This window comes from Eretmochelys imbricata, chromosome 16 (genome assembly GCF_965152235.1).
Source record: "Eretmochelys imbricata isolate rEreImb1 chromosome 16, rEreImb1.hap1, whole genome shotgun sequence".
Classification (NCBI taxonomy): Eukaryota; Metazoa; Chordata; order Testudines; family Cheloniidae; genus Eretmochelys; species Eretmochelys imbricata.
Window position 1 is genome coordinate 18,724,718 of NC_135587.1, and position 14,948 is coordinate 18,739,665.

The following is a 14,948-nucleotide window of genomic DNA, read 5'->3' on the forward strand; positions in this document are numbered from 1 at the left end:
GAATGCTGAAGCCCAAGGCACAATTGAATCAGAGAGTGTTTTGACTTAGTATGAACTACATAAAACCTGATTAAGGTCCTCAGGATCCAGCCCATTATAAATAACCATGTTAAAATCAATGTGGGGACTAGCATAGACCAACTATATGCAGAAAGTTCAATATGAAGACTGCTCCTCCACCCTTAAGATCTGTGACAGTACATTAGCTGGTGCATCATCTCTGCACAAGATGAAATTAGCACAAGGCCTGTGTACCACTTGCATCCCACTTAAACCCTCAAAATAGGGTTTGTAAACTTAAAAGAGGTACAGACATTTTGCTCGTTCTCAGCATGGTGGCAAATTTCATCCACAGGGAGCAAATTCTGTTCTGTGATACATGCTTGCATCTCTTTTTGAGTCACAGGGAGTTTTATCTAATGTACCTCTCTACAATTTTATATCACGCTCATCACCATGGTTTCTGTGTGAATTGTGTGTGCACTTCCGAAGGCAGAATTTGGCCTCAGACCTTCTGTAATAACAGTTAGGGAGAGTAGCTGACACAGATTTCTGGTTTCTTTCTCAGATGAGATCAGTGCTTCAATCTTACTTTAATGTAATCTCTCCTTTATTTTTCAGCTCTTTATCCAGACTGGCTAAGAAAGGCAGGATTGCCTGGTGTGTAAAGCAAGTCATTGAATCTCTTCATACCTCACTTTGCCCACCTGTAAAGTGGGGATAATTCTATTTTACATCTGTTTTAAAAATGAATATCTATAAAACGGGTTGTGACCTCGGGCTGATAGACACTACAGAAACATCATCATCATCATCATTAATTAATATTGTCCTAGTATTTCAAGTAATTGAAGTAGGAAGACAATCGCCTACTTGGAAGATGATAGAGATAGGGTAGGCAAGACAGTGTCCATCTGGCAAATAAAATAAATAAATAAAAGACTACTTAATGCAGAAGAAATTCACAGTTAAAAGAATGACTTCTGTTATTTTACTCAATGCAGAAGAAATTCAGAGTTAAAAGAATGACTTCAGTTATTTTACAAACCTGGCTGCTAGACTTCTCAGCCACAGGGTGCGCCATGTAATAGCAGAAATAGCAATAAAGGAGATATTGCCAACCCCAAACATTAAATAATCATGAGGTTGGCTTAAAATCATGACATTATTAAAAAGGATAAATTTGGGGCTTATTTTATTTGTTTTCTGTTTTCTGAATTTCTAGGGTGCACCTGGGACATATTTTCAGGCTTTTCTCTGCAATCATGAGGGCTAGAAGTTGACTTTTTAAAAAAGATCAAAGCTGAGAGTCTCACCGAATCACCTGACTCCAGGAGCTGGGGCTTTGAGAAAAACATCAACTATCACAAGACTCATGATATAATCATGAGAGTTGGCAACACTGCAATCACGCTGCTTTATTTTTTAAAAGCTAGAAAACACATCAACAGCTTTAAAGTTCAATCCATATCCGAGCCTTTCACTAAATGTAAGGGGTAAAATTCTTGACTATTGTGGTCAATGCGAATTTTGCCACTGATTTCAATGGGACGAGGGTTTTACCCATGAGCTCTAAGATGAACCAGGAAAAATAGTGGTATGGAAGTAAAACACATTTTCATCAGCCCCCTTCCATGCATTTCTATGTCGAAAGTCAAGCCCTTCAAAAGCAGAAATCAGTTCTGCTCATTTCCATGGTAACTCAGATTATGAAAAGACTGTGTTTATTCAGCATCTTTTGACTACAGTTAGTCAAGTGGACAACACTCAAATCTTGCTGGCCTCGCTGGTAAAAAAGAAACATTTCTAGGGAGAAAACTAATAAAGGAAAAGAACTTTTCTCTTGAAACAGTACCTAAGTCCACACGTTCTTCTAGGCCTTTCTGACAGGAATGAACAGCCACTGTTACGGCATGGGATTTCATTTTTTATGCGTGGTAAAATTTGCTCCTGTGCAGAGGATCCAGAACAAGGCTTGTGCACCAGTTAAGCCTGCCAAATAGCTGTGTTTACACTAGGAGATTTTTCTGGCACAACTATGTCAATCAGGAATGACACCCCTTCATCTCTCACCAATGTAGCTATGCCAGCAGAAGTCTGTAGTCCTAGGCTTGTGGCCCAACCACTGCACCATCCTGTCTCTTGGGCTAAAGCTAATTAGCAGTATCTCTAAAAAGTCTCACTATGGGCATTAAAAAATTTTGAAACTATTTTTCTAGTGCCCAGTAAGTCCTGCTTAACATCAAAGGAATCTGACAAATTATATGCAGTGATGAGCTGCCAGAAGCTGAAAAACCGGTTCCTTCAGCTGCTCCGGGTCTTTGGCGGCACTGAAGGACCTGCTGCCGAAGTGCCGCTGAAGGCCCGGAGCAAGTGAAAGACCTGCCGCCTGCCGAAGGCCCGGAGTGCTGCCAGGTGAGTAAAAATTCTCAGGGGAGCTTCCCCAGCCGAGAGCTCAGGCAGGACAGAAAGGACAGTCCAGCGGGCCACAGTTTGCCCACTCCTTTAACAACTGGTTCTAAACCGGCTTCAAAATTTAACAACCGGTTCGCGTGAACTGGTGCGAACCGGCTCCAGCTCACCACTGGTTATATGGTTTCAAAATCTTATAATCCTCATCCTGGCAGTGCAAGTGTCCCACTCTGTAATGGAGCTCTCGGTCCACAGGTAACACCAGCCTCAAACATTACACGGTGGGTAGCTAGTTCTTTAAAGTAGCATCATGTCTTTAAAAGCCTCCCTGTCATTCTGAGAGCTTGGCACACCATGTTGGACAGCACTAATCTCCTTGTGCTTCTGCCAGGAACATGACAGGTCTAACTAACCATAACGTGAGCTCACACACCCGCCACATTGACTGAAAATGTTGACAAAAGGGAAGGTATTCCCAATGGGGCCTGGGTGGCAAAGAGAGTTTGATGGTTCTGAGCACAAAAATCATCACATAATTTTGCACGATCCATCACAAATGGCCATTTCTGCTCAAGCGAGAACCAGGACTGGGATATCAGTGGGGCTGCAGGTACATAGGAAGAGCTGGGTGGGTTAATTTTTCTTCCATTGAAATCAATGCAAGTTTTGTCACCGACTGTAATGGGAGCAGGACTTAGCCCTGGAATTGCAGGGACATCACTGGACAGCTTCAAAGTGGATTTGCAGACCTTCCTGGGGCAAGCTTTGGAAATGGAGTCCACTCCTCCCTATGCACCTCCTCGTGGCCAGGCGTGGCCCTTGCTGGGCTAGTGCTCCCTGTCAATGGTTGCTCCAGGGTTGTGGGCATGTAACTCGGCCCGCTGGCCAGGTCACAGACTTTAGTCCACCCATCCTCGGGTCACAACATCCAAACAAAAGATCAAAATTGTCTTTAACAGAAACAAAAAGCTCCCACTTTTCTGAGGCTCTTCTTCCGCTGGTCCTTGGTTCTTCAGGGTCCCTTCCCATGCCTTCCTACCTGGAGAGCTTTGCTCCCTGCTCACTCAGGGCCCTGCAGGAACCTCCCAGCTCCCTGCAGTCTCTTTCCCCAGCTAAGCCCTCTCAGCCCCCTGGATCCTTTTATACAGGATTCCTCTCAAGTGGGGCTCATTCCGTAACCAGGGCTGGCTTAGCCTCAGGATCTCCAGCCCACCGGGCAACCCACCCAGTGACACACAGCATTTGCCTGTGTTGTGCAGTCCGTGCTAGTGATCCCTCACGCTCTTCAGCGGTATATTCCCTTCCAAAATAATAACACTAAAAAAGGGTAGAAAAATCAGGCATTTCCCCACAGCCAGATTGATGAGAAATAATGACTCATTACTTCACCGTGCTTTGGTTTTCAGCCTGGAAGGATTAAATTTGTATCACTATAGGTAGTAAACGCCAATTCCACAGTACACACACAAACCAACGAAAAGATATTTCCACTGACGATCATCAACATTTGCAGGTAGACACAGGAAGGAAAATGTCGCTTGAGAACTTGTTAATTTGATGTAAGGATATTTACGTTGCATATTTTGTCATGGGGGGGGGGGTGGCAGTGGCCAAGAATGTAGGCTTTTGCTTCCCCCTCTCTTCTGCACCATCACTGCCATCCGTTGAGCCTGCCCCGTTGGAGTATTTTAAGAGCAGGGGAGGCAAACAGCTGACAGCGATGGCCAAGGTATACATGGTCCTGCCTCAGCACAGGGGGCTGGACTAGATAAGCTTTCGAGGTCCCTTCCAGTCTTTAATTCCTGTGATTCTACGATAGAACAGCATGGTGCATGGCATCCCTGATCCGAAACCACCTACAAGGAAAGATGAGAACACACTGGCTGCTGTCTGTGCAGGAAGACAATAGTCTTAGAAATTCAAAGGTGCCGCGTATGGAAAAGAAGGGCATAATTTCAAAGCTGCACATGCTACACCTTGTCCCCCTCCCTAACCTTCCCTTCGCATAATCCTTCAGCTGCTCTGTTTGTTTATTTTAAAGATAACGGAGGAAGGGTAGTCTAGGAGCTGGAGTGGGGAAAATTGCTGAATATTTTGCTAACTCATTTTGCATGGTCTTCATATCTACAGAATTTCAAGTGATGAACACTGAAGCATGTGCAAAAAGGTGCAGACTATATGGGGCTGAAGGTTTTAGCTGTGCCATACATTTAAGTAGATAGCGTTGTCATTACTCTTTCATGGAAAGGAGGGGAAGCCAACACACAAAGGTCAGTGGGCTCCATTGTGTTACACATGGGATGGGAATCAGGAGACGCTGGTTCTTGTCCTAGTTCTTACACAGGCTCGCTGTGTAACCTGGGGTAAGTGATTTAGGGTCTGAACCAACCCTCACTGAAATCAATACAAAGGTCTGCTTAGGCCCTGCTATCCTGCTGATGAAATTCACTCCTATGCAGGGGGCCAGTCCAAAGCCTGGGAACTACTCAAGGCCCACATAAGCTCTCAACGTGGGATTTAAGTAGCAGCATGGACCTTCCTCTGGCCTCCTGCACCGGGCCATATTTCACATCCCGATGCCTTAAGTTTCTATCAAGTTGCCATAATATTTACCCAACTCCCAGTGGGGTTCAGGGGCTAATTCATGAAAGTTTGTATGGTACCCGCAGACTCTGGGATGGAGGATGATACAGAAAGACAAAGGACAATGTTATTAAATTACTGAAAGGCAAAAATTGGACTTGGTGTGTTTATAGCAGACCTCTCCTCTCAGAGAGTTCGGCATTCTCCACCTGGCCTACGTAATGAGGCATGGCAAGCTCACAGGCAGAGAGACCGGAGAGCAAACAAGTGAATGAGGGAAAGTCCCAAGAAGAAGGGCATCAGGAAGGCTGTGAGGAAGCTGACATGGCAACAGGCTGGCCATGTCACAGCGAGAGCAGATGAAGGATGGGAGGTGAAAAGCTACTGCATGTTACAATGGAAACCAAGCGGCATTGCAGGGATGGCATCCACAATGGAGAGACAAATGGAATCATGCTCAGGCCAGGGATTGTAGCCCCAGAGTGAGACCTTCATTTTTCTGTAGCAGAATGAGCCTGCAGTGAGGGATTAATCCTGAATGCACCATCTGCTGGGGACATCATGTTAAGCTGCCTTCCAACTAGTGTAGATGTTGTTAGTTATTGAAAAGCAACTTCACAGAATATCAGGATTGGAAGGGACCTCAGGAGGTCATCTAGCCCAACCCCCTGCTCAAAGCAGGACTAATCCCCAACTTTTGCCCCAGATCCCTAAATGGCCCCCTCAAGGATTGAACTCACAATCCTGAGTTTAGCAGGCCAATGCTCAAACCACTGAGCTATCCCTTCCCCCCCACTTCACTTTAGGATGGTTTTTTATTGGGGATGGACTGTAATTTAGTCCCTATTGTATGTTTATATCTATTACTACCATTTATTTAAATACAATAGTGCTCAAACTATGCAAGGTGCTTTCCATACACAGGGCGTGGCACAAGGCTTGATCTTGGGGTCCAACTGAGCTCTGCTTGGTGCAGGATTGTGACGGAGAAGTAGAAGGGCATAGATGGCTGTAGGCCAGCTTCTCCTATCATCAGTCATGGGCTACTCTCAACTGTAATAACAGAATGATCTACTGTCACCTTTACATGTGGCAAGATCCCTACTGGCTGAACTCCCTTCTGTGTATGGCAAAGTCAGAGGGGGGCCAAGGAGCTTCACATTAGGGCTCAGTTTTGATGGTGTTGAAATCTCACCAGCTCAGCGTGTGAGGTTTTGGCTCCAAATGGCCACCTCTTGCTGCTAACCCCAAAGTCTGATGTAATCAGGAGAGGATCGGGATGCTGGACACGCCCCTTGATCTGCAGAGCATGCCCCCGCTGGGGACCTGGTTCCCGGCCAGGCTCCACAGTGGCCCCTCTACTATTGCTTTCTTGATCGCCCTGCAGAGATCTCAGTGGGGGGACAGCACTGGCCAAGAACATGGCTCTCTATACTCACCGCCTCCCCACTCTCTTGTGCACCAGCACAGCACAGGATCTACCCGTCTGTCTGTCAACGAGCAGGTGGAAGCCACATGAAAATGCAGATTCTCAAGTTCTACCCTCTGAGGCACAGAGGCATGACTTCCACCGAGTAACAGGCATGCCGTGCAACTGGCATGCACATGCAGCTGCATGGATTCCACTGGTTGGGATGCATGGGTGCAGCTGCAGGGGGCGAGAATCTCTTTTTGTCTCATGACTACTTCTAGGAAATGGCAGCCTACAGCTGCAATTGTTCCAATGAAGGAACCAAGTTCAGTCCAATAAAGGCTCACTCAGTTCATATCGCTGTCATCTTCCAGATGCTGGCACGAGCCTGCAACAAAGCAATCAAAAGCTTTCAAGAAGCCCATCTGCATGGCTGAGGGACCCTGACACCAGCAAGCAGATAAGGGAAAACAATGCCCAGGATCATGGCAAGGCAGAGCATGGCTGCAACAAAGGAGAATCGACGGAACAAAGGGAGACGGTTAGAAATTATTGATTGCTGACTTCCCACAGGGTTCTCTGCACTTTGACAATCAGAATAACGTTTAACGCTCGCTTTTCACAGAGAGCGTTGCTGTTGTTTCCTTTTCTCAGCTGAAAGGGCCTCAAAAAGGAAAGAGCCCTAGGAACGTATTTTGAACGCCCCCCTCCTCAGCGAGGTGGAAAGCTTGCCTGGAGTGAGCTGCAGTTTGCTCTGTGAGCTGTTGCAAGGATAAGGCAGTGCCAGCTTCTACAGGGATGAATTAGCAAGGCCAGTATTGAGCAGCTTTCCCAGGTATTGTCCGAGGTTAGTTGGGATAAGTACCGTGTATAAGCCTTTTGCAAGTGACTATTTTCTTGTCATTAGGATTCTCCATGGGAAAGGTCAGCTGTGTTATTTCTCTCAGCCTCTCCTGCTCTACTGGGTCCATCAGACAGAGAGAGCATGACCTGATAAACAGTGCTGCAAGTAGAAATCATTTCTTGCCGGTTACTGCACTCATGGGAGGGACATATGGAGGGTCACGTGACCTCCTCACATGACCCTCCATATGACTCCTCCCCACCTTGACCCCAGACCGGGGCCCCCACGCTCTCCCCATCCCCTCCAATACCCTCCTTTGTATATACAAACACAGGGGTGAAAGTAAGCCGGTCCAGTCCAGTACGGCGTACCGGTAAGAGCCGGTACACAGCTAACCATACTGACAGGGGGCAGCTTCCCCGGGACCTGGCAATTTAAAAGGGCCCGGAGCTCCTAATTGCTGCCAGAGCCAGGGTAATGGTAGAAGCAGCCGGCAGCCCCAGGACCTTTAAATCACTCCCTGGGGTAGCGGCGGTGGCTGGGAGCCCCAGGGCTCTGGCGGCAATTTAAAGGTGATTGGGTAAGGTTTTGATGCTGGGGGATATTAACCAAGACTGGGAGAACGAGAGGGACTCTCAGATCAAAGGGCGTCACAGAGATGTGGCTTCATTGTGTATGCCCCAGTGGAAGTTTGCCTGCGAACAGCAGAGACTGACGTGCTGCGTGACACTCCACAGAGCGGCCGGGACCAGTCTTCCAGTCGCTGTCTGTGCGCAGATGGGCAGAAAAAGAAACATGTGTGGGCCACAGGCGGCCAGTGGGTGCAGAAACGCCCCCCCCACACACACACCCCACACACACACCCTGTGGCCCATGACAACCACCAAATCCCTCTCAACAGATTTGCAACTCCACTGTTTCAGGAACATGGCAGGACTAGAGGAGACCAAGGTAGAGAAGATGGTCTCTCCCCTCAAACTCACAGGGATGTATCACTTGTCCTTTCAGTGCCCATACCAGGCTGGGTTTCTGTCTATCTGCCCTAGGTACTTATATGCCCCCTATTACTGCCGAAGCTGATTGCCTCTCGTCTTTAATGTCTTTAACCTCACAAGTAAGGCAAGGAAGGAAGGAAGGCAGTTCTATTATACCCATTTTCCAGTTGGGAATTGAGGGACAGAGGCCTGCCTTCACTGGAGTGTTAACTCAAGTCCCAGACATGCACAAAACCCCTTAACTTTAGCATGCTGGAGGTTTTAAGTCCAGCTGGCTACGTCACCAGGAGGTAGAGCCTACAGCTGGCATCAGCCCAACTCGTCAGCTGCTCACCCGACCACTCTGCAGCCCGAGAGCTCTTTCACAGCCCAGCTGCCCTCACTTGGGCTAAGCGAACTCGAGAGGAGTTAACACTGCAGTGGAGACACAAGGAGTCATTGGCAAAGCAACAAATTGAACCCAGGTGTCCTGAATCCTAAACTAGTGCCCCAGCCACTGGGCCAGCCTTCCTTTGAGAGGAGGCTGTTCAGCCTTTCGGATGAGGAGATATGCCATCCCTTCCACGCACGCCCTCCACACCGCCCTTCACCGGTAACGAGCAACGCAGCGCACTCAGGATCTCAAGCCAAATGCAAAAGTTTCCCCCACGAGGCAACACAGCCTTCCTCTGCTTTTATGTATTTAAGCCAAACATGCCTGGAGAATACTTCTGCCTCTTCCTATTATTATCAGCTATTTTAGGTGTTTGTGGAAATCTTTCTTGTTTATATAACAAAGTCACAGCCCAGTGTTTGCGATACCATATCCATGGTAACCCTCATATAGCATGCACAGAGACGTAGCATTTCATTATGTGGATAAGACGCAGGAGGATTAGGAAGAGAAGATGGGGGGGTGGGGGAGAGAATCATCTTGAGGATGCATCGGAAAGACGCCTCGCCATTAGACTGGACTTTAAAGCAAGGCAAGAGCAGCGGTTCCTGCGACACTCTGGCCAATTGACATCCTTCATTTACCGCACTAAAGCCTCAGTGTCTTCCCGGTACCCGCACAGGAGCAGCCAGTCACTCAAGCAATTCACGATCCCTCCAACGCCCTTTTATGCTGTCAGGGGACCATAATGTGTATGAGAATCAGGCCCTGGCCACCAGGGTGAAAAGACAAAGGAGAAGGATAATAGACTGTACCTCTGCCAGCTCGCTCTCCCCCTCCTCTACGGCAAGAACTAAAGCAACACGACACAACTGGGACTGGCCAGTTCGATCCCATCCCGACGTCTTTACTCCGACAAAGTGCCCCTCGGAAGTCAGTGGGGAATTTTACCTGCAGGGTGGAGTGGGTTATTTTCCTGGGGACTGATTCTGACACCTGCCCCCAAATGCTGAGATTGAAAGGAGGGGGTTCAGATGCGGCTCAGGGTGAGGCAGGGTGTCAGAAGCTAGCCCTTAGTAAGCAACAAATCAAAGGAACAGCATCTGCCTCGCTAGCACAAAATCACAACGCTTATCGATTCTCGTGCTCCGGGGCTCAAACAAATCACCAGCTGAGGCAGGAAGAAATGTACCTTCTCTCTGTATGGCACCTTCCAATGACCGGAGTCCAGCATTGGCCAGCATGAGAGACAGGCTCCCAGATTAGATGGGCCGATGGACTATTCTGCAAAAATTTGGCCCTGTCAGTCTGTCGCTTCCTTTCTCCGCTCTTCCCCTCTCCTGGTCCTTTCTTCTTACCAGTGCTCTGCCCTGCACCTTGCCACACCTTCCAAAAAGCAATAGCCAGCAGAGTCAGCGGCGTGGTATGTACGCCTCTGGTCTATGATACCAGTGTCAGTTCTCTCTGCTTATACCGGTACTGTTCTTTATTTGCCCAGCACCCTGAGAGCCAGGTGTCTGTTTGTTTGCAGCCAGTTCTCCTTGCGGCACTTGTTATTCATTACTTTCTTAAAATAAAGTTTGCTTAGTCCAAAAGCCCCCTGTAGATCTGTAAGCTCAGTGGGGTGCCACTTGTTTACAACCAGTGATGGGTCTCAATTTCACTGCCAGGACGGGAGTGCCCAGAGCCAGAGGCAGCCATTCCATTTTAACAGAGGTGTGTATAATCTACAGAAATAAAAAGAAATGATATAAAATAGTCCCCTAAAGCTTTATTTTCAAGTGGCCTGTGATGAGAGACACTACTGGAAAGGCACTGTATGTCATATCAGTAAAAGTACTGCATACCACTGTCTGGAAGAAGATATGATTACACCGTGTACAGTTATTATTACAGTATTTGTATCGTGATAGTACCTAGGAGCCTCAGTCATGGACCAGGACCCCACTGTGCTAGGCGCTGTACAAACACAGAACAAAAAGGCAAGTCCCTGCCCCAATGCGCTTACACGCTAAGTATAAGCCAGGAGACAGCAGGTAGATACAGACAGACGGGAGCACAAGGAAACAGTTAGGCAGTGGTCTCAACACACCACCTGGCTCATCATTGTCAGCTTTTATATACACACAGGCAGAGGGAGACAGTGTTGTTCAGGATGGTCCACTGGGCTGGGAATCAGGAGAACAAGATTCCATTCCCAGCTGTGCCTCTGCCTTACTGTGTGACCTTGGGCAAGTCACTTTGCTTCTCTGTGCCTCGGTTTCCCCATCTATATAATGAGGACAACGATACTGACCTTCCTTTATAGAAACACTGATTTCAATGGATGGAAAAACCTGTGTGAGAACCAAGCACCATGCTGTATAAAGCCTTCATTCTCCCCAGGGACCAGCCCTACAGCGTTAGCTTCTTCTCCTACGTGTCACATCTCTGTCTCTGCCCTCTTGTAATTTGCCTTTTCCTGATGTACAGCCTGACTCAGGCTCCACATAACCTGATCAGCACCGAGGTAAATTTGATCAGGGCATTCAAGCATGGTACACAATCTTGCAGTGAATGTGAGCTGTGAATGTCAGAAGCCCTCAGGCACTGAGACCTGCTTTTTCTGTGTGTCCCATCTTTAGCAAAGCAGATGGCGAGTGTCCTCCCCCCCCCTTTCCAAATTTAATTTACATTTACGGTTCTGTTGCATTTCATTATAGCTGGAAGGAGCGCTGCCTAGTCCAATCCCTAATTTAGTGCATCAAGAGCGTTTAAACCTACTTACCTGTAAGTAACTCTTTGTTCCATGAAGGCAGTTTTGCCTCTTGCCGGGGGGGTACATGGAGCAACGCAGAGAAAGTACTTTCTCAAGGTCCCGAGGACAAACGTTTTACAGAATTGATTTCATGGCTCTGGAAGTTGAATCTTGTCTCTGCGTAAGGCTGGGTTTTCATCCAGGGGGGCGGCTGGCACTACACGCTGCAGAGGCAATGGTGGAGTGGTCCTGGCATGTCTCCAGAGCTCAGAGTTTAAACATACAGCGTATAGGGTGATGATTAAAGTAAGTCTCTGTGGGGCAGGGACAGGCATTTACTGCATGTTTGTACAGTGCCTAGCACAAAGGGGCTCTGACCTGTCTGAACTCTAGATACACTAAAAATAACTCCTTTCGCTGCAGGGACCCCAGGCACTTTACAGGTATTAAATGAGCCTTGCAACGCCCCCAGCAGGTAGGGTTTTCTTACTGCCGCCTGACAAATTGACAGATGGCCAAAGAGGAAGCTCTGGCTGGTCTAGGATGGAACTGTTCACCTCTTGAGTAGGATGGTCCACTAGGGTCTTGTCTAGCCCAAGGAATTTTAGGAAAAAGCCCCTACCCAAGTTAGTACCAGCTCAGCCACAGGGATGTTAGCACCAGACTCGCTCCAAACGTGGGCATGGCTCCAGTGGCTTCCAGAATATTTATTTCTGTGTCTCCACGTGAGAGCCCCTAACGTCACCTCTTCATATCTCTGCATTTGCTTCTGAGGGCAACTCCCATTAATGTGGACACCTGGGACCCGCTTATCCAAATGGCCTCCTCTCGCCTCATACAAGGTAGGGGGAGGCGAGCTCATCAGAGACACTGCCGGGCATTATAGGCACTGCCATGAACCACAAGAGCCATCCCAAGCTGACACTGAGTGACTCATTCTGCAGGGCTGGCCGCTTTCAGAGCAGAGAACCCCTGGCCTTTAGAAGGTCCCTGGCCTTGGAGATGAGCCAGCACCTGGCCTTGGCCACTTCATAAGGCTCATTTGGCTAATTGTGTCGGCTCCCAGGTTGGAGCATTGTTTTCCTCTGGTCTGGGTTGTTTGGTATTGTGACGGTTCATCGGTAGTCCTTGGCCCTTCTTATGGCCCTGATGTGCCCCTAAGGAGTCTGGCAGGGAGGCTGCTGGGGGAGGAAGCCTGGCTGAAGTGCTGCTCTGGTGATCTCCTGCGAGCATTATGGCCCCTTGGGGGCTGTTACTATCTGATATCTTCTGACTTGCTCTGGGGGGACAAATTGCCCCCCAGCCAGCTGAACCCTGAAGTAGTGGGGCATAGAGCCAGCTTTTCCTCCCCGCCCTCCTCAGGTCCTGCACCTCATGCAGCTTGACCAGATCCAGAGACTGAGCCATCGCCCCAAGGTCTCTTTTAACTGCTTCTCCTAGACACTGACTTAACCCCAAGGGATTGTGATATTCGAGATTTACCAGCAGCGCTGGCAATTTCACAAGCCTTTTTTGGAACCACCGTCATCTCGGTTCCCTTTGGATTCTCTTATCCTCTCCCCAGCTCTCATCCCCGACTCTGCTGCCTACACTCAGCAAGGGATTGGGCAGAGTCTGGACGCTCACATCCTTCAGCGCCTCTCAAATTCGTCTCCCAGCCTGCTCACCCGTAGCAAGGCCCTGTGTGTCAGAATCAGGGACGAGCTTGCAATCTTCCTGAGACTGCCTTAAAATAAACAGCCGGAAACAACGGGTAGAAGGAGGAATCCTTGCTCTTTGCCTGGATTCACGAGAAACTATTCAGGATAAGTTGAAAGAAAGTATTTTTTCCCCCCTTCAAATAAATTCTGGTTGCTTATCTCCAAAGTTCAGCTGCTTTTGAGCTAACTAGGCAGTGCCATGCTGTTGTACGGCCAATGCTTTCTGGGGAGAACAGCTCAGGAACTCCACTTGCACATGATGAGCGTCCGGGGGGTTCCTTCTAAGAGATTTTAGCCTTGCATGCACGGGGGAGGGGAAGGAGAATTGGTTCGCTAAGGAACCTGTTTTAATAGCCTAGTAAGGATAATTTTACCTCCTGCCTTGTAGGCAATTGAGCTTCTTATCCCATATAATTAGGAAATGGTACCAAGAGAAATGGAGAAGCGTGCCCGTCTGTGGGTGGGTGGGAAGGAATTAAAAACAGGGTGAGGCAAAATCTGCTTTTCAGTCTCTCAGTGATGAGAGTCAAATGAGAAACTGGTGTGTAGGCGCGTGTGTACACACATGCAATGCACACGCGCCAGCAAGAAGGTTATTTTGCGGCTTTCAGGTAATGATCTCAAAGCATTACAGGAACACAAATTAAGTCTAGCGCCTTCTCCATCCCTCGCAATCAGGCTCAGATAAGTAACAGCTCCTATTCCCAACTGGAGAAACTGAGGCACAGAGCAGTTAAGTGACTTTCTCTAGGGAAACAGCACATCAGTGGCAGAGCCAGGAACAGGCCCAGATCCTCAGGCCCTTCCTCTAGCCACCATGACACACTTTCTGCCTCCTAAAAAGTAAAGCTCGAGGGCCAGCTCCCCAGCTTGTGCAGCACAACACCATTCAAGTAGCCTGATTTACACCAGCTGAGAACCTGGCCCACTGAAAAGCCAGCGAGAGCGGTGAGAGCACGACTGAACTCTTCTCATGCCTGACCCACTCCAGACCATCCATAACCACTTCCTTCATGTAACGCTTCTATGATGTGCTTTTTCATAATGGACACAAGCAAAATACGAACTAACAACTTAGATCTCTCCAGTCGTTCTCCCCCAGTGCTATAAAATGTGACTACAGAACCCTCAGGCACAGAGACAGACACAGCATAAGCCATGGGGGAGGGAAATATACACATTCATTTGCTGGAGAAATTTATTTCACGAGGCACTCTGTGTGTTTTAGCCTTTTCTTGACCTTTGTTTGAGTGTATGCTGTCTTAGAGACCAAAAGCTCTTAGCACTGGGTCACCTAACAAGGATAGATGCTTTGGATCAATTGCCTCATCCAGGCTAATGGCTGCATCGAAAAACAGTAAAACCTCATTCAATTAAACTTAACGGTGCAAGAATGAATGATTCACCAAAACACCAATGCCCCAAATTAACTCTAATCCCTTTCATTACACAAAAGAGCAAGGTTTGGGAATCTGGACTCTCCCACGTGGCATGTCCCTAAACACTTCTAGCGACACCCAGGATCCAGCTGGTACTAAGTATTAGTCCACACACACATTCACCTGAAAGGACAGTTTGCAGCCATTAATAAAGACGGGAGGTTCAGAGTTTAAAGCAAGGCAGTTGCTGTGTACCAGAGCTCCAGGCAGTTTATTATCATTCCAATTAATGTACACGAAGTTAAGAACCAAACCACATAAAACCTTTAAGGAAAGGGAGAGAAAAGAGGAGGAAAATGTATCTTTAAACTGTAGTCCAGAGTCACAGCTGCCCCTAGAGCAAAGAAATATCAAATATTTAGCATCTTTAAAGCATCAAATGAGTTATGCCCTATCAATCAGACCCATGCATGGGATGCGTTCAGAGTGATTGCGATCATTTCTTATGCACTGG